Source organism: Pistacia vera, unplaced genomic scaffold (genome assembly GCF_008641045.1).
Source record: "Pistacia vera cultivar Batoury unplaced genomic scaffold, PisVer_v2 Contig85, whole genome shotgun sequence".
Classification (NCBI taxonomy): Eukaryota; Viridiplantae; Streptophyta; class Magnoliopsida; order Sapindales; family Anacardiaceae; genus Pistacia; species Pistacia vera.
This window is the reverse complement of record NW_022196723.1, coordinates 108,500-131,686: the sequence shown is the minus strand read 5'-3', so window position 1 is coordinate 131,686 and position 23,187 is coordinate 108,500.

Genomic DNA, 23,187 nt, shown 5'->3' with positions numbered 1-23,187 from the left:
GTTTACGGTCCGCACAATCTGCACAATCGATATAAACAAAATGTCAGCAACAAAAATAAACCAAAACAACTAATAAACAAAATATCAGCAACAAAAAATTACCACTGTAGTCGCTTAAGCGATTTCTAGTCGCTTAAGCGATCTTGACTCTGCCTCGTGCAAGATCGCTTAAGTGATCTGAAATCGCTTAAGCGACCAAGAGTAAACTAAAAAACTCTCTTAAGCAATACAAAAGATCACTTAAGCGATCTTATATCTATGATTCTGGCTTGACAAGATCGCCCAAGAGTAAACTGAATCAATCACTATGAGTGCGATCATGAGTAAAAAAGATTAATCGCTTAAGCAATACAAATGTAAGCGACAGTACAAGCAATATTCCCAAAACAAATACGTACCCTTTCTTCGCCGGCTTCCTCCTCGTCGCCTGAATCCTTGGACGACTCCTCCTGGCCTGAATTCTCAACGGACTCCTCTTCTTGGCCTGAATTCTCGTCGGACTCCTCGTCTTCAAAACCTTTTGCCGATTCTTCCCTCTGTTCTTGTGCCGCCGTCGTCTCCTCTGCCTATGGACCACCTTCACTGATTGGATGATCCATCGGAGAAGCCATTGAACTGCTTGCGCCACTGGAATCTAGGATTCGAAGTGGCGTTGGGTTTTCCTCCTCATTGTGAGTGTCAACTATGGTTTTGGATTGAATTTGGTGTCAAAGTTTGCAGTTTCGATTGGAAATGTGGTCTGTATCACTGAAAATCGCATAGATTCCGTTTAGGGTTCAAGAAATCGATTTTAGGGTTCAATAAATCGACCAGAAATCGTGACTATATCGCCGAAAATCGCGACTGTATTCCATTTAGGGTTCAAGAAATTGATTTTAGGGTGCAAATTTGCAGGTTCAATCAGAAAAAATCGCAATGTCTCCCTTTGGTTCAAGAAATCGCTTTTTGCCCTAATGAATTTCGATTAAGCGAGGTGAATAGGTGGGGCTTGTTTTGATAAATTTCAAATTTTAAAAATTTTCATTATTTATGATTCGGCCCACATATGTTTTAATCATTTAATTTTAACCCATTTTATGTGTTTAATTAATCCTAACTATGCCATGTCATCTTCTCTAAATTAAAAAAAAATGAAAAACATTTTCAAGGCCATTTTCTTAAATCGAAATTTGGGATGGCCGGGTAGCTAAATTTTCTCTCCCTAACCTGATTGACTAAAAGTGAAATCCCTAAGCCTAACACAATAACACTAACACAAAATCTCACCGCCTCCCTCCTCGACGCCTTCCTTCTCCATTCTCCAACTAGACATTAGTCGCCGTCTTCAGTCTTCACACCTCGTCTCTTCGATGACAAAACAGTCACCGTTTGTCTTCACTCTTCGACTCTTTGTCTCCAACTACAATGAGTCGACACCGACGAGTTCTTCATATTTCATAATCGTCGTCTGTCTTCACTGGTTCGTCTATTTGTCTCTTTTTTTAGTTTCAATCGCAAGTTCCTATACCTTTTAAAATTCCTTGAATTGTGTGACAAAGAACCAATTGGTTTTATTTTGCAGCCCTAGTCGATAAGTGACGAGTGACGAGTTCTTCTGTCTTCACCGAGGTGACAAGTTCTTTAGTCTTCAGTCTTCACATTTTCTGTGTTTGAGGCGACGAGTTCTTCAGTCTTCGTCTCTTCTAAACTTTATTGTTGATTATGGTGGTTGTCAGGTTGACTGCTTTTTTTTTTTTTTACTGTTTGGCACGATTTACTTCTGTCGTTTAGGATTTTTGATAATGTACATTTGTAATTTTGTATGGTTTAGGTTATGGCTTCCTTTCATTATTTTTAAATATTTCTTCAAATTTTTGATGATTTGATCATGTACTGCCTTTGGTTTTGTATTGCAAAGCCAAAGTTGAAAGAGATAAACAGCAAGAAATGGGGACTTAACCAAATTTGAAAGAGAAAACAGCAGAAAATCTGGATTTAAACTAAATTAATCAATGTATTTAATAGGACCGGTTTGAAACCGGTTAACCGGATTGTGAATTGAAAATCCAGATCGGTTATCAATTAGTTTAAGCACTATTTATTATATAAAAAAAAAAGTTTGAGCGCTATTTTGGACCAGTTTGGTTTGTAATATTGCTTAAATCGAAAAACCGGTTCGGTTTGAAATTGACCCCATTGGTAACTAGATTTGTGCAGCCTTGTCATTAGTTTTATTAAATATTTTACCGGCATATTTTAGATTCATTATTTTACTTTACTATTTTCAATTAATTAGGTAAATCAACTTTATTGATTATCACCATTTTTCCTAATTATCTTTCATTAATATAATTATCTCTCATTAATATAAACATAAAATAAGATATATAAAAGGATAAAATAAAAATTTTGATAAGATAAAACATTTAATAAAAAACGGATTAATCTATAATAAATCTATAAGTTAATATAAGCATAATAGCATTTATCTTAGGTTTTAGAAAAAATATTTCTAAAGTAAAATAATTTGAGTAAAACTATAGTTTGTGGTAAATAAAGGCTTTAAAAGGCTTTTAAGTAATTTTAAAATAAAAAATAAAAAATATAATAAATTCAATTGAATTTATTAGTTGAAAACAGTAAGAGAAATTTTTAAAAGGATTTAAGATGTCATTTTGAAAAGAATTAAAATAAAACAGAAATCCCAAGGTTTAAAACAATAAGTTTCTAGAAGAGAAATAATTTTATAAAATCAAATATAAATCAGAAAATTACGAAAATTTAAATTGGAGCATTTTCTAATTTTCTAAGATTTTAAAAAATATAAAATCAATGAAATTTTTTTTAATGAAAAAGTCAACTCAAATGACAATACAATATTGTTAAGGGCAAAAAATGTCCTCGGCCTCAATGGGCCCAAAGACGAAGACATATTCAATAGATCTCAGAGCCATGACCCAATTTCGATTGGGCCCACAACAGAATCCGTGTATTGGGTTTGCTCATCACGCCTATCAGGTTGCTCACTGCTTGAGTTCAATCAATAAGGCCCCAATTTGCTTAAACCTCACTATCAGTTTATCTGGGCCCAAGCCCATTGATCCAAGATTACCTACTAGACCTAGGGTTTACTTAGACCCCAAGGCTGCCTACTTCTTATTTTGGTACTATCTAGTTCTCTCAAAGAAATCCATTAATATCCTAATTCGTCTAAGATTTGAATCTTAGACCGAATATGACTCCCTCTTCTACTAAGGTAAGGGAATCAAAGGCTTTCCAATTCACTAAATCTCAACCGCTATGGACTCATAGTCTTACCAGGATTCGAAGATCTTACTTCTACTATATAAACATAGGCTTGCCCTCTCCCAAGGCATTCAACATTACATCTTCAGACCCCTCTAGTTCTCACCCTTAAGAGCTTGACATTGTTGCCATAGTTCTAATCTCCGACTAAACTTCTGGTAACCCTCTCTTTCCCTTACCCTTACTAAATTAGCCTCATTTAGCCTTGTTGACTTGAGTGTCGGAGTGCCTACGGTAAACACCACCTTGGTGTTTTTCGTTCGCTTCATTCTTTTTCTTTGTGTGTGTAGGTGCAACGGATTGCTAGTGGTCTCAACCTCATGGGATCATACCCCCATTTTGTAGCCGTAGATTTTATGGTCTACAGTTTGGTGCCCACCATGAGGCTTATGGCAATCATTAATCTTACAGACCCTGCTTCACAAGGAAACACTTGATGGCTGAAAACTTAGACAACACCAACCCTGGCCAGGCCAAACTTGAAACCCTCACTACTCTTTTGCAACAACACTTAGACAAAGTTGTAACCCTGGAAGTCGAGAATGCAACCATTCGGACCAAAAACGTGTCCATCCGGGTCAAAATCTAGACTCTCAAAGAAAAGGTAAGCCAATTTTATAATCTTGAGCTCCAACCTTACCAGGTACAAACCAACCGCTTCCGCACACCAATTAGGCCCATGCAACCTTTCCAGACTCCAAACCTCAGATTGTCCACTACGGATACCTAGTCATGCCAACTCCATTTATCACTAGTGGATGGCTTGACCTAAAATCCAACCGAACCTAAAAAGCAAACAAGGCTGCCCTCAACCGACCCTCTCCAAGCACATGATCAAGGCACCCAAGTAACCCCAAGCCTATCGCAACAAGAACCACCCATTCTTAGCCTCCCGCCTCATCTTCAAACAACCCATCATAACCAAACCCCAGTTGGCTCGACTTACCCTCACGGGTTGAGTGGACTCCTACACCTTCAATACATCCTGCTCAGGCCTATCCATCCTGATGGACTGAGTGACTCCCAAATAACCCTCTCACTATCCATGCTAGCCGAAGCACTCGATCAGTCACACTCGGAGCCATCCAACTCGAAATTAGGCCCATGCAGCCTTTCCAAACTCCAAACCTCAGATTGTCCACTACGGATACCTAGTCATGCCAACTCCATTTATCACTAGTGGATGGCTTGACCTAAAATCCAACCGAACCTGAAAAGCAAACAAGGCCGCCCTCAACCGACCCTCTCCAAGCACATGATCAAGGCACCCAAGTAACCCCAAGCCTATCGCAACAAGAACCACCCATTCTTAGCCTCTCGCCTCATCTTCAAACAACCCATCATAACCAAACCCCAGTTGGCTCGACTTACCCTCACGGGTTGAGTGGACTCCTACACCTTCAATCCACCCTGCTCAGGTCTATCCATCCTCACGGACTGAGTGACTCCCAAATAACCCTCTCACTATCCATGCTAGCCGAAGCACTCAATCAGTCACACTCGGAGCCATCCAACTCGAAGGGATGAATGGAGATCTAAGCTATACCAAGTAGTCTATGATGGAACGATTCCCTAAACTGCTCCACATGACTCGACTCTTCCCAACATGCCTACTATGAGTCATATGTCAAACCAAGCGAACTTGATGGTCTTCGCCTCACCCATGGAGCAGATATTGGCCAAAAGACTGGCCGACATGGAAGCAATGATGAGGCGTATACCTGGAGCAATCCCAACCAAGAAGAGTCAACCCCACAGCTATGCTGATTCACCCTTTATGGATGCAATTGCTTTAGTCAAGATGCCACACAAGTTCACCATCCCAAACATGAAACCTTATGATGGCATAACCGAATCGGATGACCACAGCGCCTCATACAAGCAGTGGATGTTTGCTACCTTAATACCCTGACAGTTAAGGGAAGCCTGCATGTGTAAAAGCTTTGGCTCCAACCTCTTTGGACCAGCCCACCAATGGTACACAAATCTCCCAAACAATTCAATAAGCTTATTCACCCAGCTCATCCACACTTTTGTTAAGCAAATCGTCAACAACAAGAAACTCGAGAAGCTCTCAGCCGACCTATACAAAGTCTACTAGAAGAGGGGGGAGCCATTAAGAGAGTATGCCAGTAGGTTCAACAAAGAAAAAATCTCCATCACATCTTGCAATCCTGAGACAACAGTAGATGCCTTCAGAAAAAGGTCTTCTTCCAGATGGGGAACTATACAAAGACCTCACAAAACTTGGCCGCAACACAATGGAAGACACCCTAACTAAAGCTATAATCCAAATCAGATAGGAGGAGGATGAGGTGAACCAAATGAAGCATACTAGATATGATGACCGCCACCAAAGGCGGAGTGAAAGAAGGATAGAATCCAAGCTGTGTAAGCCCCACTATCAACCCTCACCCCATAATTCAGGCAGAAACAAGAAACCATATGATCGTCAACCGACTAGAACCATAAACATACCATCTAGAACCAGTCAGTTCAAGATTCCTAAGTAAAACCTCAACGTTGAACCAACTCAAGTTATGGTGATCACGAAAGGGATGGGACCAATCATGAAGTGGCTATCCAAGCTCAACCTCGATGTGAAGAGGGACACACCCAAGTGGTGTGAATTTCACGGCGACCATGGTCATAACACCGTCGATTGTATCGCCCTAAGATTAGAAGTGGCAGTTTTACTGAAGAGGGGATATCTCCGAGATCTATTGACAGATAAAGGGAAGAATACAAAAAGCCAGAGAAACCTGAAAGAACCATCTCCCCTTCCCCGAGAACCAACACCAAAAGGGTTCTGGTTCATTATCTCTAGAGGTTCAGAAATTAGTGGGGTGAGTTACTCCTCAACCAAGCGACACGCCTGAGCCAGTAGTCACCCAGAAGTCTACTCCATCCATCCACCTTTTTAGGCACAAACCAATCAGATCATCTAGTTTGAGGATGATGAGCCAGCCACCTTAGCTGCCCCACATCATGATGCTTTGGTCATCTCTCTCCAGATTGCCAAAAACTTGGTCAAGAGAGTATTTGTAGATGGGGAATCCTCAGCCAACATCCTCTTCCTTGAAGTAGTGAAAGCCATGGGACTAGATGAGTCGAACATCAACAAACGCCCAACTATTTGGTCGGCTTTAGTTCTGAACAAAAATATACCATTGGAGAAATCACCTAGCCTATCTATTGATGAACAAATTTTAATTCCTTGCAAGTGCACGAATCGCTCTTATAGTCTTGTGTACAAAAGCAAGGGTCGATCCCATAGAGATTTGTAAGCAATTTATTATTTTTAATAACTATGCTTCAATTAAAACTAATAGCAAGACTTAATAATGAAGAATTAAGGAAGATCACTTTAAAAGCAATAACTGAATAAAACTAAAATTAAACAACTATTAAAATTATCTAAACGCAATTGACCAAAACCTAGGGCTCCAATTTCACCATAACTATCAAGCTCTATGTCAAACATCTCTCTATTGTTTATCAATTCAGTCTCTAGGGTTTGCATTCGCTAAATCAATGTATTATCGTAAGGCTTTCAGGATTAACCTAGTATTTTTATCACAAGACTAGCTAGGGCGTATAGTCTAGCCTATGAATTAAAAACCCATTAAACATAGGAATACTCAAAATCAAGAACAAAGGCGCATCTGTCAAGGCGTATGCACATACAATAATTATTGAAGAAATCATGAACCTACTAATACTCTGTCAGGGCATATGCACAAAGTACTAATCATTCATTCACATGAGTTCTTCAATACTAAAACATGATATATGTCTAATCTCAACACATAAACCTAATAATTCACTCTAAGTGTCGTCACAATAATGAAAATTAAAGATTAGATTAATACATGAATGAATCAAGAATTTCAATTCAATTGATAGCAATAACATCTATTTAACAAAGAGCCTTCCAATTAGGCTACATTGGATCCCTAGATAAGAATTTAGTTATACATTGACATCAAGAAAACAGACGTCAATTCCCCCAAAAGCATGAGAAATCCAAAACCCTAGGAAGACTCTCCTTCTCTTTCTTGCCACAAAGTGTCTCTCAATTTAGGTTAAAGATAACAAATAAAATAAATTACGAAGTCCTATTTATACTTTTCCTTTGCTAGGGGTGTTTTTGGGAAAGTATAAGTTCAAGCCAGAGTTGGAAAAGGTGAGGTTTTTATTTTTCTCACGATCCATGCCATGACATGATTTTCTAGTGCCGTGATGCATAATTCTTTTGCAACCCTAAAGCTATTTCATGCTGCGGTGCCAACTTTTTCATGCTGTGACATGAACTTTCTACCCCAAATCATCTTTTCACATTGCGACACAAAAAAAGCATGCCACGACGCAAAAAAAAAAAAAAAAAAAAAATTGTCGCGGTGCCATCCAGCAATTGCACATTATTTCTTTTTCTTGATGATCCTATTTCTCTCTTTAGCACATCCAAAGCCTCCAACCATCGTGCAAGTATAAAGTCACCATTTTTCCACCTAAAAACCTGAAAATCTTACATATACCCATGATTCTTGAAAATAGAAATATATAAAGAAACTTGCATAAAAATAATTTATTAAAGTCATGAATTCCCGACAATCTACCCATAAAATCATAGAATATATATATCATTTTACCACTCATCATAACCCCAACCAGCGTTTTGCTAGTCTCTAGCAATCAAAGCGATCAAAAATAGCCTAACCTTATTCTAACACATTAAACAAAACTCTTTTTGTAGGTTGACACATTTGCATTTAATGTATGCAATAAGCCTTTAAACACCTAGGTCCCCCTAATGGACGAGTTATAGTCTCGTGAGGGTTTACAACGATGTTACCCATAAACATCCAACAAATCCTGACTAACACACAAACATTCACGCTTAAAGTTAAAACAAAACAGAAGTTTTCAAACTAATTCATATAAGTGTCTCAGAAATGCATACACACACAACATAGAGAATAATCAAACATTATCTCAAATCTAGGAACATCTCAAACATCAATCTCACCTTTGTTCTCAACTCTTTAACATCCATCAATCCACAATTTGTCAATCCTAACACTAGAGATAATTCCATATGCAACATCCATAGACAAAAAATTGATCCCAATAATTATGAAATATGAATAAAATTCTGTAACTACAAACTCCATAGGCATACTTTTCAAATCACTCTCCACTAATGTAGAACAATCACACAACTTTAGATCATCAAGACTGCATTGAGCTTGTAATGTTTAGGCTAAGGTATTGGGTTATGAAACAATGGAAAGAAATCAAACAAAATAAGAGGATTAATCTTACTTATTTGCAACAACATCACTCAAAGCATATCAACATCTCTCTAAATTTCCCAAGCCTTTGTTACGTCTCTCTTCCCAGCCGCATTTGCATTTACACACTTTCCATACTTCCTTGATTCATTCTTTTCTTTTCTTTTTCTTCCTTTCTTTTTAGAATTTTTTTTCTTCCTCTTTTTTTTCAGATTTATTTTTTATTTTTTATTTTTGGGAATGAAACTATAGTTAGGAAGTATGGATATTACAATCATTCCCCTTGTTACCTTGATATTCACAATACACCACAACCCCCAACCCATTCTTTTGAATACCCTTCAAAATTTTGAGAAAACAATCTAAGCCACACATAAACACTCTCACCTTGCATAAATTCAGATTAAATCCTCTTAAAAATCATGGGTAGAGTAGTGTGTTTAACGGTTAAAAGGGTATGTTATTGTGGGATAAATGAAAGAAAATCAAGGCTAATATAAATTCAATATTGGCACAAAAGGGTGACAAGAGATAATAGAATATAGGGTTGGCTTGAAAGGCACAAACGATCCAAAGATGGCCTAAGTCATTTCTTCAGTCATGTGTTGTCTAGGATTTCACCTTAAGTGGTCATCAAATAGGTTCTAGAATTTGGGGATCTCAACAATCTCATAGGATAATCACACACAAAACGTCCCTAAATACTAGAACCAACCCACCTTACAAACCACATTCATGAGAGTCTTAAACTTAAGCAAAACCAACATTCATAATTATTCCTAAACTAAAGTAAAATTTGACTTGTTCTAAATGCCCATCTTATTGCAATCATGTTATTATCATTGGCATATAAATTAATTCAGAAAAACTGAAACACACTCAATTAAAAATTAAATAAAAACACACCAAATCTCACAAAAAAAAAAAAAAAAAAAATTCAATTAAGAAGATTCTAGAGAAGGGAACTTCCCTACCCCCAACCTAAAACCTACATTGTCCTCAATTTAACAACTAGAAAGTAAAAAATAAAAGGAAAGAGAAAGTTACCCCCCTTTTAAAGACACCATCAAAACCTGTGTTGCTCCACGACACCATTTGCATCATACCGCAGCATGAAGTTTCTGTCCTGGAGGGTGGTTTTATGTCGTGGCATGGTAAAGTTGCACCGCGGCGTTAATTCGTGTTTGAAACTCTCGCCTTTTTGTGCTGTGGCGTGGAGAGTTTCCACACTGCGGCATGAAGTTTTTTCTTTCTTGGCTCTTTTTGTGCCGCGGCAAGAAAATGTTGCGCCGTAGCGTGAAAACAGATATTCCTGAAAAATAAAAATAAAAATAATTTTGATCTACATTATTTGACTTATGAAAATAACTAACTAATACATAAACAAAAATAATGTAAAATTTAAAAAAAAATGAAAAACTGGGTTGCCTCCCAATAAGCGCTTTATTTAACGTCTACGCAAGACGGAATGCATGGTCCTTCAGGCTCAATCATTGGAATCTGAAGGAAATGCCAAGGAATTGAAAACCAAGAACTCCACTGTTTCATCCAAAACTATCATTGTGAGCTTTCCATTTTGAACATTAATCACTGTCTCAGTTGTAGCCACAAATGGGCAGCCGAGCAAAATGGGCAAATCTCTATCACTAGTTGACAACTTCTCCATATCTAAGGCTACAAAATCAACAGGAATTATCAGTTTATCAACTTTAACTAAGACATTCTCTACAATACCTCTTGGATATTTAATTGAATTGTTAGCTAGTTGTAGAGACATTGTTGTTGGCTTTAATTCCCCAATCCTAATCGTAGATAAGTGGAGTAAGGCATGAGATTAATGCTTGCCCCCAAATCTAGCATTGCTCGTTATTCCTTTTTATCACCTGTAGTAAAGTTGATGATGAAGCTACCTAGATCTTTCAATTTGGGTGGAAAATTCCTTTGAAGCACAACACTTACCTTTTCAGGAACCATCACTTTTTCATTAGGTTCAAACTTACACTTGTGAGTAATCAAATCCTCCAAGAACTTTGCATAAGCTGACATATTCCTTATCACATCAAGCAAGGGTAAATTCACATTAACTTTAGATAAAATATCATAAATTTTAGAGAATGACTTATCCTATTTGCTTTTCTTCAATTGGCTTGGAAGAGCAATAGGTGGAACATAAGGCTTTGGTAGAGCAACAATGGGGCTGATCTCCTCATTCTAAATGGATACACGTGATTGCTTATTATTCACTTTATCTTCCTCTACATGATCAATTAAATGCTTATTAGATTCATAATTAATTTCCTTGTTAATTACCTTACCATTTCGAAGCACTGTGACGGCTTTCGCTTGCTCAAGTTGGCTTGGTAATTTCCTAGGAACATGGCCTTGTATTACCTTTGCTATCTGTCTTATCTGAACCTCTAGCTTTCCAATGAACACCTCTTGCTGCTGAAACCTTTGTTCAAAGTTCTGTTGGTTTTGCTGAGACACTTGGATGAAGCTATTCAATGTCTCTTCTAGTGAAGATATCCTTGATTGATAATTTAAGCTAGACTACTGATAATTGTTATTTCATGAAATGTAATACCCACATTCAGAAATATGGTAGGGATTACTCTATAGTCATAGTGAATATATTTAACTAGTTTTATAGTGGAATTCCATAAAAGTTTCGATAGGGGAAAAATGGTCATTTCACATAGAATCACGTGTTCAAGTGAAATATGAGTATGATAAATATAATGTATTAAGTGTGCTAGCCATGAGAATAGAGTGGTAGAAAGGTTATGGATAATACACGTGATGTGATGTTGAGATAAATACGTGTTTGTAAAGTAATAGAAAGAAATTAAAGAATAACGGTAAAATTGTCTTTTCATTCACAACTAGATGAAAAAGTGGTGAGTGTAAGCAAGCAAAATAATGTGAATAAGATGATACAAATGAGGGTAATTAGGTAAATGACTAAAGGACATAGATGAAATTTCTTAGAAAGTGCAAGGGCAAAATGGGAATGTATTTATATTTTATTAGTTAAAAGGCTTCACGTGACAAAACCCTAGCCATTCTCACCCTTGGGCACGCCACCTCTCATCCATTTTCTCTCAAGCTTCTTCATCAAATTTCAACGAGAATGGTTTAGCTTAAATTTTTGTAGATTTTCAATCCTAAAGCATCCAAAGGTAAGATTCTAGCACAAAAGTGTGTATTTAAGTTTTAAAGTTTTGAATTCTTATGTTTTTACATGATTTAGGTCCAAGAGGAAAATAATTTTAGCAAAGGAAGGTTGAATCATTAGTGTTGTGCATTTCAAGTAAGTAAACTCAATCTAAGCTTCAATTTGAGTAGTATATGTGTAAGTTGATTCTTGAGTGTTTTTGTTTTTGTATGTATGATAAAGTATTGGCTATTTTGTAATCCCACTTGAGGTACGTATTTAGATTGCTGTATTAGTTAAAAGTTTACTGTTTCAGCTTCAATTGAGTTTATTTGTTCATGTATGTTGAGTTGGTTGATTGGTTACCTTGATTGGTTGAATTTTGGTGAAGTTTGAAAATCCAATCTTCGCCGGGGCGAAGAATGCTTCGCCGCGGCAGGAGGAGGAGTTGCACCCACGGCAGGTTCTGCCCGTTCACCGGGGCACGCAAAGTTCTCCGCCGCGGCGCGAGCCTAAGACAAAGTTTCTTGAGTTTTCTAGAGAATTTTTCTTTGGGACACAATGACCATCTACCCCTAATTAGTAGGAAAAGTGGGGAGTAAAATGAAAGGAAATTTAGTAGAGATTGTGTTTGGATGGGGCATATTTGTAAAGAATCAAAGGATATAGATGGTTCCAAAGAAGAGTAAGGGCAAAATGGGAAAAGATGCTTATAATATGAACTAAAAAGAAGTAAAGTGTAGAGAAAGCCTTTTTCATTTCATTCCACCGCTCTCTCATTTGCCCATTTTCTCTCAATTTCTCCATCCAATCTTCCAAGTTTTCTAAGGATTTAGAGGGGTTTGAGTAGAGATTTCATCTAAAGCTCCTAAGGTAGGATTCATGCTCTAGATGTGAATTTTCTTATAATTATAGTGAAGTCTTATGTGGTTGTTGCTGTCCTTGTGGTTGTTTTAGTTGTAGAGAAGAACACCCACAAAGGGAAGGAAAAGTGCTAAAGAAGTCACTTTGCACAAGTAAGTAAATCCAACCAACTTGAGTTTTAACAAGCTTTTTTTTGTAGAGGTATGCATGTCAGTATGTAGTATGATTAATGAGAAAATGAATTGAGGTGAGTATTATTTTTGTAGTTGTTGGATAGATTCCATGTATGAGAAGTGTTTTAATGTGTATTGAGAATGGAATTTGAGATGAAGTTTGAGAGATTTGTTTGAAGCTTTTGGGAGTGCTTTTCTGACAGGGTTATGAGTATTTGAGGGAGTTTTTTCCCCATTTTGGATGGCTAGAGATGAAGTATGGTAGTAATTTTGTGGAGTGTTTATATGCACATGAGTTGTTTGATGAAATGCCTAAGTGAAGTCTGCCCTGTCACTGCCGTAACTTTCTAAGTAATATTTGGGTATCTTACGGACTGAACTGGGCTAAGACCAAAACATGAAGTTGTAGCCCTGTTTCTAAGCTTTAAAACGAAACACACCGTAGTAATCAGCGGTGTATAACGAAAGTTATGGTCTTTTTAGTGTGACCTGTGCAGAATGACGATTTTGAGGAAATCTTGTAGTTGGCATTTCATAGTGCATTAGGGACATGAGCTAGCTCTACACTTTGTGTATAACACTTGAGAAGTAGCTTGAGATTAGTAGAGTTTGAGTATAAGCTACTTAAGAGTTAAGAGAAAGAGAATAGAGTGATTGTGCGATGGGGAACCCGTGAGTAATGGGTAGAGTATTCCCGCATGTACGCCGCATTGAGAGAGCGCATATATGAGAGAGAAGTGGTGTAGCCGTGAGAGTGCATGCGATGAGGGCTATACCCGAGTACCCGAGAGAGAGATTATACACTCACATGGCCAAGGGTTCCGAATCCATGCAACTATTAGGGGTAGAATGGTCATTGTGTCCCAAAAGAAGAATTCTCTAGAAAACTCAAGAAACTTTGACTTAGGCTCGTCCCGCGGCGAAGAACTTTGCGTCGCCCTGGTTGAAACAGGGCAACCTACCCGTGGGTGCAACTCCTCCTCCTCGCCGCGGCGAAGCTTATTCTTCCCCCGGCGAAGATTGGATTTTCAAACTTCACCAAAATTCAACCAATTTCAAGGTAACCAATCAACCAACTCAACTAACTGAACAAATAAACTCAATTGAAGCAGAAACAGTAAACTTTTAACTAATACAGCAAATCTTAAATACGTACCTCAGTGGGATTTAACATTCCTCCCCCCCTTAAAGAATTTCGTCCCCGAAATACACACGAATAACTCCGGGTACCTATTCTGCATGTCTTGTTCCGTCTCCCATGTGGCTTCCTCTACTTTGTGATTCCTCCAAAGAACCTTCACAACGGAATACTCTTGTTCCGAAGCTCCTTAATCTTCCGATCTAAAATCTGTACAGGGCCTCCTCGTACACAAGATCTCTACAAGGTCACCTCTTATACTCAAGATGTGGGAGGGATCACTTACATTCTTTCGCAGCATTGAGACATGGAAGACATCATGTACCTTGCCATATGAGGTGGTAGTGCCAATCTGTAGGCAACTTTTCCAATTCGTTGCAATGCCTCAAATGGACCAATAATCTTGGTGCTAACTTCCCTTTGTTCCGAAGCGCATTATCCGTTTATAAGGGAAACTTTCAAAAATACCTTTCACCCACTTGGAACTCCACTTCTTTTCTCTTAAGTCGGCAAACCTTCTGTCTATCTTGGGCTTCCTTCATTCTGTTTCGGATTAATCTTACTCCTCTATCATTTTCTGAGTCATCCTGGCCCAAGAGCTGTACTCAACTCACTCCTTTCGCCGATCTCATCCCATGTAGTGGAGACCTACATCGTCTACCATACAAGCCTCGTGGCGCCATCTTTATTGTAGACTGATAACTGTTGTTGTAGGCAAACTCCACTAAAGGTAACATTTCATGCCATGTCTTCTTAATGGGAAAAAACTCCCTCAAATACTCATAATCCCTGTCAAGAAAAGCACTCCCAAAAAGCTCACACAACATCTCTCAAACTTCATCTCAAATTCCATTCTCAATACACATTAAAACACTTCTCATACATGGATCTATCCAACAACTACAAAAATAACTACTCCCCTCAATTCAATTTCTCATTAATCATCTACATACTGATCATGCATCATCTCTACACAAAAAAGCTTGTTAAAACTCAAGTTGGTTGGATTTACTTACTTTGTCAAAGATGACTTCTTTAGCACTTTTCTTTCCCTTTGTGTCTTGTCTCTTCTCTACAACTCAAAACAACCACAAGGACAGCAACAACCACATAAGACTTCACTATAATTATAAGAAAATTCACATCTAAGCATGAATCCTTACCTTAGGATGCTTTAGATGAAATCTCTACTCAAACCCCTCTTAAATCCCTTAGAAAACTTGGAAGATTGGATGGGAAATTGAGGAAAATGGCAATGGAAGAGGCTGGAATGAAATGAATAAAGGCTTTCTCTACACTTTACTTCTTTTTAGTCATATTTAAGCATCTTTTCCCATTTTGCCCTTACTCTTCTTTGGAAATTCCATCTATTCCTTTGATTCTTTACAAATAGCCCCCATCCAAACACAATCTCTACTAAATTTCCTTTCATTTTACTCCCCACTTTTCCTTAACCGAGTCCGATCGGCTAGAATGAGTAGGGGTCACGTAAGTGGGAGTGAGTCCCGCCGTGCCCCCGGTAAGATGGGGCCGTGACTTATTAGAGAGAGAGTTACTAGAAAGGATTCTAAGAGAAAGAAAAGAGAAGTACCAAAGAGAAATGGTATGAGAAGTTGTAAGAAAAATTAGAGAGAGTACGGATAGATAGTAGAGGATTTACTTACTGAGCATTGTTTTAGTGCTCACCCGTTGTTTTCCTATGTTTTGCAGGATCCAGTGAGGACGCAGTCGGATGGACGTCGACACGCGAGGGGAAGCGGTTACACTGTCCACCATGTTTTAATAGTTTTGTACACTTTACAAGTTTGTGTAACGATGTATATGTTTGTAAAGAATATATGTACATATTTAATAAAAAGAAAAATTTTGGGCCCAATTTCTTTAATTATTTTATATGTAATTCATTATGAATATTTGAGAGTATGTGCTATTACATTTTTGGTATCAAGCTGGATTTTTGGGATTTGACAGTGTGCCATTCTCCTCGTTAAGACTCCGATAGCCGACTGTGTAAGTTAATTCTTTCCTTACTTTAAGTGTCTTTGAATCGATCAAGTATGGTTGTTTTTGAGATGAGGCGTAGTAATAGGAGGAAGGGAAGAGTGTGATGAATAAGGGAGAATCCTCTAACCCACCAGAATTGACTCCCCTTACCCTGATGAGACAAGGATTCGAGCCATTGTACAGCAGGTTTTAGCGGAGAGTCAGGGGAGAGTAGTCAGAGAGAACCGAGACTCCCAATAGAGTACCGACTCCAAGACAAGAGCAGAAGGCCGGTACCTCAGCCATACAACTCGCATTGATCCGATTCGGGGCTTGTAAATCAGCACCAACCGCCAGCATTAAATGTACAAGGGACCTGCTAGAGGCGGAGGAGTGGTTTAAGTCCGTAGAGCGGACGGCGGCATTGTTTCCCCTGAATGATAAGAGAGGATTAGATATGCTAGTTTCTTGTTTAAGGGAGATGCCCAATATGGTGGGAATTAATGGAGGAACCCATGACATAGCCTCGATACTTGGGAGGAATTCAGAAGGTTGTTTGAGCCGAGTACCGAACAGAAGATCGAGTACATAGAAAGTCCAAGAGTTTATTCACCTGAGCAGGGGACTAGTACTATAAGGAATATTCGTTAAGATTTAACTCCCTTGCTCGCTTTGCACCCGGGATAGTGTATAGACCAGAATTAAGGAGAGACAAGTTTGTGCAAGGTTGAGGTCAGATATCGCTCGAGATGTAATGACAGGACTAAGCCCCCTCATACCTACAGTGAAGCTCAAGCACGGCTTAAGGGCAGAGATCTATGTGAACAAGTACATTGCAGAAGGGTTGGCTTTGACAGTACCTAGTGAGCCATCCACCATCTTACAGAAGGAAGAGTAGTATGTCACAAAGAACAGAGAAGTAGGCCAAGAAGAAGTTTCAGCCAAGAAAGAATAGGAGAGATCGGCAGTACAACGGCCCAGAACAGAAGGGTTTCCCCCTTGTGCTAAGTGTGGGAGGAACCATCCGGAGAGTGTTTAGGGATCAAAATGTGTGCTACAGGTGCCGACAGCCAGGCATATGTGGAAGGATGTAAAGCTCCCCTTCCACCGACGCTCAGACCCCTAGAGGTACAAATGCCAGAGTGTTTACAGTGGCACAGTTGACGCCGAGGCTAGTCCTCAGCCGTAACTGGTCAGTTTTTATTTCATGCTGTTTCTTATATGCTTTAATTGATTATGCCACGCATTCTTTTATTTCTCATGGGATATGAGGATTAAATTTGAAACCTGTTAAGTGAGTCAGCCCATAGATAGAGTTGCCTGATGGGGTTAGTGTATTGACTCAGGAGATGTTGATAGAGAGTCTGTAGTGTCCATGGTCAGAGTTGGTAGTTGACTTAATAGTCTTCGATATGCCCGACTTGATGTATTTTATGTATGGATTTCCTAGGGAGGAATGGGTAGAATTGATTGTCGGAAAAGAAAGCGAGATTTAATCTCGATAATGGAGATAAGTTTAGTTTTGGAGAGGGCCATCGGTTGAGTATGTTGATTAGTAGTGTAAGGCGAGAAAGATGTTGAGAAAGGGGTTGCTGGATACATTGCTCATGTAGTACAGAGTGGTGATGTTCCACAATCAGAACTTCAAGGGTGCCGATAGTTCGAGAATTTCGGATGTGTTTCCGAAGACTTACCAGGCTTGCCACCGGAAAGAGAGGTTGAGTTTAGTATTGAAATTGCACCAGGAACAGCACCTATATCTAAAGCCCCTTATCGAATGGCCCCAGCAGAACTCCAAGAATAAGAGGCAACTCCAGGAACTTTTAGATAAAGGTTTATCCGACCTCTCATTCTCCCTGGGAGCCCCAATTTGTTTTGAGAAGAAAGATGGATCACTACGGATGTGTATTGATTATAGAGAATTGAATAAGGTGACAGTGAAGAATAGTATCCGCTACCTCGAATAACGATTTGTTTGTCAGTTGAAAGAGCAGCGGTGGTTCTCCAAGATTGATTTAAGGTCGGGTACCATCAAGTAAGAGTGGCTGAGCAAATGTAGCTAAGACGGCTTTTCGTACAAGGTATGGGCACTATGAGTTTGTAGTGATGCCGTTTGGTTTGACTAATGCCCCAGCCGTCTTTATAGACTTGATGACCGGTATTTCATGATTGTTTGGATCAATTTATAGTGGTTTTCATAGATGATTCCTGTTTATTCTAATTCGAAAGAAAGCATGAGGAGCATTTGAAATAGTGTTGCAGCGGTTGAGAGAAAGGCAGTTGTATGCTAAATTTTCGAAGTGTGAGTTTTGGCTCGATCAGTGATATTTCTGGGCCATACAGTTCGAAGGAAGGGATTTCCGTAGATCCGAGTAAGAATAAAGCAATTCTGAATGGCAGCCCAAAGACAGTAAAGAGGTTCGAAGTTTCTTAAGCCTGGCAGGTTACTACAGACGATTCGTTGAAGGATTCGCCCTTGGCTAAACCTTGACAGCTCTTACCAAACAGAAGACTCCTTTTGTATGGTCAGAAGCTTGTGAGGACTGTTTTCAAGAGTTAAGAGAGGTTAACAACAGCTCCAGTGTTATATTGCCTCAGAGGGGGTAGATTATGACATTTATACGGATGCCCTTTGCAAGGACTGTGTGCTGTGTAAATGCAGTTAGGTAGGGTAATAGCATATGCCTCGCGGCAATTGAAAGAGTATGAGACGAATACCCTACGCATGATTTAGAGTTGGCAGCTGTGGTTTCGCTTTAAAAATTTGGAGGCATTATCTTCATGGTGCCAAGAGTAATATCTACACCATCACAAGAGTTTAAATATTCTATTCTCACTCAAAAGGAGTTGAATAGACAGAGAAGGTGGTTAGAGCTGTTAAGGATTATGAGTGTGAAATTAAGTATCAACCAGGGAAAGCCAACGTAGTAGCCGATGCCTTGAGTAGGAAAGCTTATTTATCCCGGCTCACGAGGCAGAAAGAATTGATAGAGAGTTGTGTAAGGAACAGATTGAAGTGAACCGGGAAGGATTGCCAGGTTAGAGGTTCATCCACTTTACTAGAGAAGTCAAAGATAAGCAAGTGGCCGATGAGTGGTGTCAGAGAATAGTTCAACAAGTGCATGAGGGTAAGGTAACAGAGTTCCACTTACAGGATGGGTTCTCTACTTCGGAATCAGTTATGTATCCCTCAAAATGATGATTGAAGAAGAATACTTACAGAGGCTCATGACACACCTACACTGCTCATCCTGGAGCAACCAAGATGTATCAAGATGTAAGAAAAAGCTACTGGTGGCTAGGTATGAAGAAGATATTGCAGAATTTGTAGCTAAGTGCCTGGTTTGTCAGCAGTAAAGCAGAACACCAACGACCATCAGGGTTGCTCATCCACTTAGTATTCCAAAATGGAAATGGGAGAGCATTTCAATGGATTTTGTCACAGGTCTCCCTAGAGTACAGAAAGGTTACAATGCTATTTGGGTGATTGTGGATAGATTAACTAAGTCCGCCCATTTCCTTCCAGTAAAGGAAAGCACCACCTCATATCAGTTGGCTCGATCTACTGAAAGAGTATTCAGTTACACGGTGTGCCCAAGACAATAGTGTCAGACAGAGATTCGAGATTTGTTTCAGCTTTTTGGACTAGTTTGCAGAGAAATTTGGGTACCCGTTTGGCATTCAGTACAGCCTATCATCCTCAGACAGATGCCAACAGAAAGAACGAATCAAGGCTTGAGGACATGCTGAGAGCTTGCTGTATGGATGGCTGAGAATGAAGTATGGTAGTAATTTTAGTAGAGTGTTTATATGCACATGAGTTGTTTGATGAAATGCCTAAGTGAAGTCTGCCCTGTCACTGCCGTAACTTTCTAAGTAATTTTTGGTATCTTACGGACTGAACTGGGCTGAGACCAAAACATAGACGTTTGTACCCTGTTCTAAGCTTTAAACGGACCAAAACCGTAGTAATCAGAGTGTATAACGAAAGTTATGGTCTTTTAGTGTGACCTGTGCAGAATGACGTTTTGAGGAAATCTTGTAGTTGGCATTTCATTAGTGCATTAGGGAGCGAGCTAGCTCTACACTTTTGTTTATACACTTGAAAGTAGCTTAGAGATATAGAGAGATTTGAGTATAAGCTACTTTAAGAGTTAGAGAAAGAGATAGAGTAGATTGTGCGATGGGAACCCGTAGTAATGGGTAGAGTATTCCCCATGTACGCCCATTGAGAGAGGCATGAGTATGAATAGAGAATGGGTGTACCCGTGAGAGTGCATGCGGATGAGGGCTATACCCGAGTACCTGAGAGAGAGATTATACACTCACATGGCCAAGGTTCCGAATCCATGCATAACCGAGTCCATCGGCTAGAATGATAGAGGTCACATAGATGGGAGTGAGTCCCGGCCGTGCCCCCGTTAGATGGGGCCGTGACTTATTGAGAGAGAGTTACTAAAAAGGAGTTCTAAGAGAAAGAGAAAGAGAAGTACCAAAGAGAAATGGTATGAGAAGTTGTAAAAAGAATAGAGAGAGAGTTACGGGGATAATGGTAGAGGATTTACTTACTGAGCATTGTTTTAGTGCTCACCCCGTTTTTTCCTATTGTTGCAGGATCCAGGTGAGGACGTAGTCAGTGGACTTCGACACGCGAGGGGAAGCGGTTACACTGTCCCCCATGTTTTAATAGTTTTGTACACTTTACAAGTTTGTGTAACGATGTATATGTTTGTAAAGAATTATGTTACATATTTAATAAAAAGAAAATTTTGGGCCCAATTTCTTTATATTATTTTATATGTAATTCATTATGAATATTTGAGGAGTAGTGGCTATTACATTTTTGGTATCAGAGCCGAGATTTGGGATTTGACAGTGGTCCATTCCCTCGTTAAGACGTCCGATAGCCGACTGTGTAAGTTATTCTTTCCTTACTTTAAGTGTTCTTTTGAATCGATCAAGTGGTTGTTTTGTAGATGAGCGTAGTATAGGAGGAAGAGAGTGTGATAATGAGGGAGAATCCTCCAACCCACCAGAATGACTCCCTTACCCTTGATGGGACAAGGATTCGAGCCATTGTACAGCAGTTTTAGCGGAGAGTCAGGGAGAGTAGTTCAGGAGAGAACCGAGACTCCCATAGAGTACCGCCTCCAAACAAAGCGAGAAGGGCCGGTACCTCGCTAGTACAGACTCGCGTGATCCATTCAGGGGCTTGTAAATGAGCACCAACCGTCAGCATTTAAAGTACAAGGGACCCGCTAGAGGCGGAGATGTTTTAAGTCCGTAGAGAGCGGACGGCAGCATTGTTTCCCCTGAATGAGATAGAAGGATTAGATATGCTAGTTTCTTGTTTAAGGGAGATGCCCAGATATGGTGGGAATTAATGGAGGAGACCCATGACTAGCCTCGTGACTTGGGAGGAATTCGAAGGTTGTTTGAGGCCGAGTACCGAACAGAAGATCGAGTACATGAGAAAGTCCAAGAGTTTATTCACCTGAAGTAGGGGACTAGTACTATGAAGGAATATTCGGTAAGATTTAACTCCCTGCTCGCTTTGCACCCGGTAGTTTATAGACCAGAATTAAGAGAGACGTTTGTGCAAGGGTTGAGGTCAATATCGCTCGAGATTTAATGACGGACTGAGCCCCATCATACCTACAGTGAAGCTCTAGCACGGCTTTAAGGGCAGAGATCATGGAACAAGTACATTGCAGAAGGTTGGCTTTGACAGTACCTAGTGAGCCATCCACCACTCTACAAAAGAGAGTAGATGTCACAAAGAACAGAGATAAGGGCCAAGAAGAAGTTTCAGCAAAGAGAGAAGATCGGCAATACAAGCGCCCAGAACAGAAGGGTTTCCCCCTTGGGCTAAGTGTGGGAGGAACCATCCAGGAGAGTGTTTGAGGGATCAAAATGTGTGCTACAGGTGCCGACAGCCAGGGCATGTGGAAGGATTGTAAGCTCCCCTTCCACCGACGGCTCAGACCCCTAGAGGTACAAATGCCAGAGTGTTTACAGTGGCACAGGGTGCGCTGAGGCCATCCATCAGCCTAACTGGTCAGTTGTTATTTCTGCTGTTTCTTTATATGCTTTGATTGATTCTGGAGCCAGCACTTCTTTTATTTCTTATGAATGATAGAGAGATTAAATTTGAAACCTGTTAAGTGAGTCAGCCCATTAAGATAGAGTTGCCTGATGGGGTTAGTGTATTGACTCAGGAGATGTTAATAGGAGAGTCTGTAGTGATCCATGGTCAGAGTTGGTAGTTGACTTAATAGTCTTCGATATGCCCGACTTTGATGTATGTTGGGTATGGATTTCCTGGGAGGAAGGAGTAGAAATTGATTGTCGGAAAAAGAAAGCGAGATTTATCTCGTAATGGAGATAGTTTAGTTTTGGAGAGGGCCATCGGTTGAGTATGTTGATTAGTAGTGTAAAGGCGAGAAAGATGTTGAGAAAGGGGTGTTCTGGATCCATTACTCAGGTAGTCAGAGTGGTGATGTTCCACAATCAGAACTTCAGAGGGTGCCGATAGTTCGAGAATTTCTGGATGTGTTTCCGGAAGACTTACCAGGCTTGCCACCGAAGAGAGGTTGAGTTTAGTATTGAACTTGCACCAGGAACAGCACCTATATCTAAAGCCCCTTATCGAATGGCCCCAGCAACTCCAAGAATTAAAGAAGCAACCAGAACTTTTAGATAAAGGTTTTATCCGACCGAGTCATTCTCCCTGGGGAGCCCCAATTTTGTTTTGAAGAAGAAAGATGATCACTACGGATGTGTATTGATTATAGAGAATTGAAAAGGTGACAGTGAAGAATAAGTATCCGCTACCTCGATATACGATTTGTTTGATCAGTTGAAGGGAGCAGCGGTGTTCTCCAAGATTGATTTAGGTCAGGGTACCATCAAGTAAGAGTGGCTGAGCAAGATGTAGCTAAGACTGCTTTTCGTACAAGGATGGGCACTATGTTTGTAGTGATGCCGTTTGGTTTGACTAATGCCCCAGCCGTCTTTATGGACTTGATGAACCAGGTATTCATGATTGTTTGGATCAATTTATAGTGGTTTTCATAGATGATGTCCTGGTTTATTCTAAGTCGAAAGAAAGCATGAGGAGCTTTGAGAATAGTGTTGCAGCGGTTGAGAGAAAGGCAGTTGTGCTAAATTTCGAAGTGTGAGTTTGGCTCGATATCAAGTGAATTTCTGGGCCATACAGTGTCGAAGGAAGGGATTTCCGTAGATCCGAGTAAGATAAAAGCAATTCTTGAATGGCAGAACCAAGACAGTAAAGAG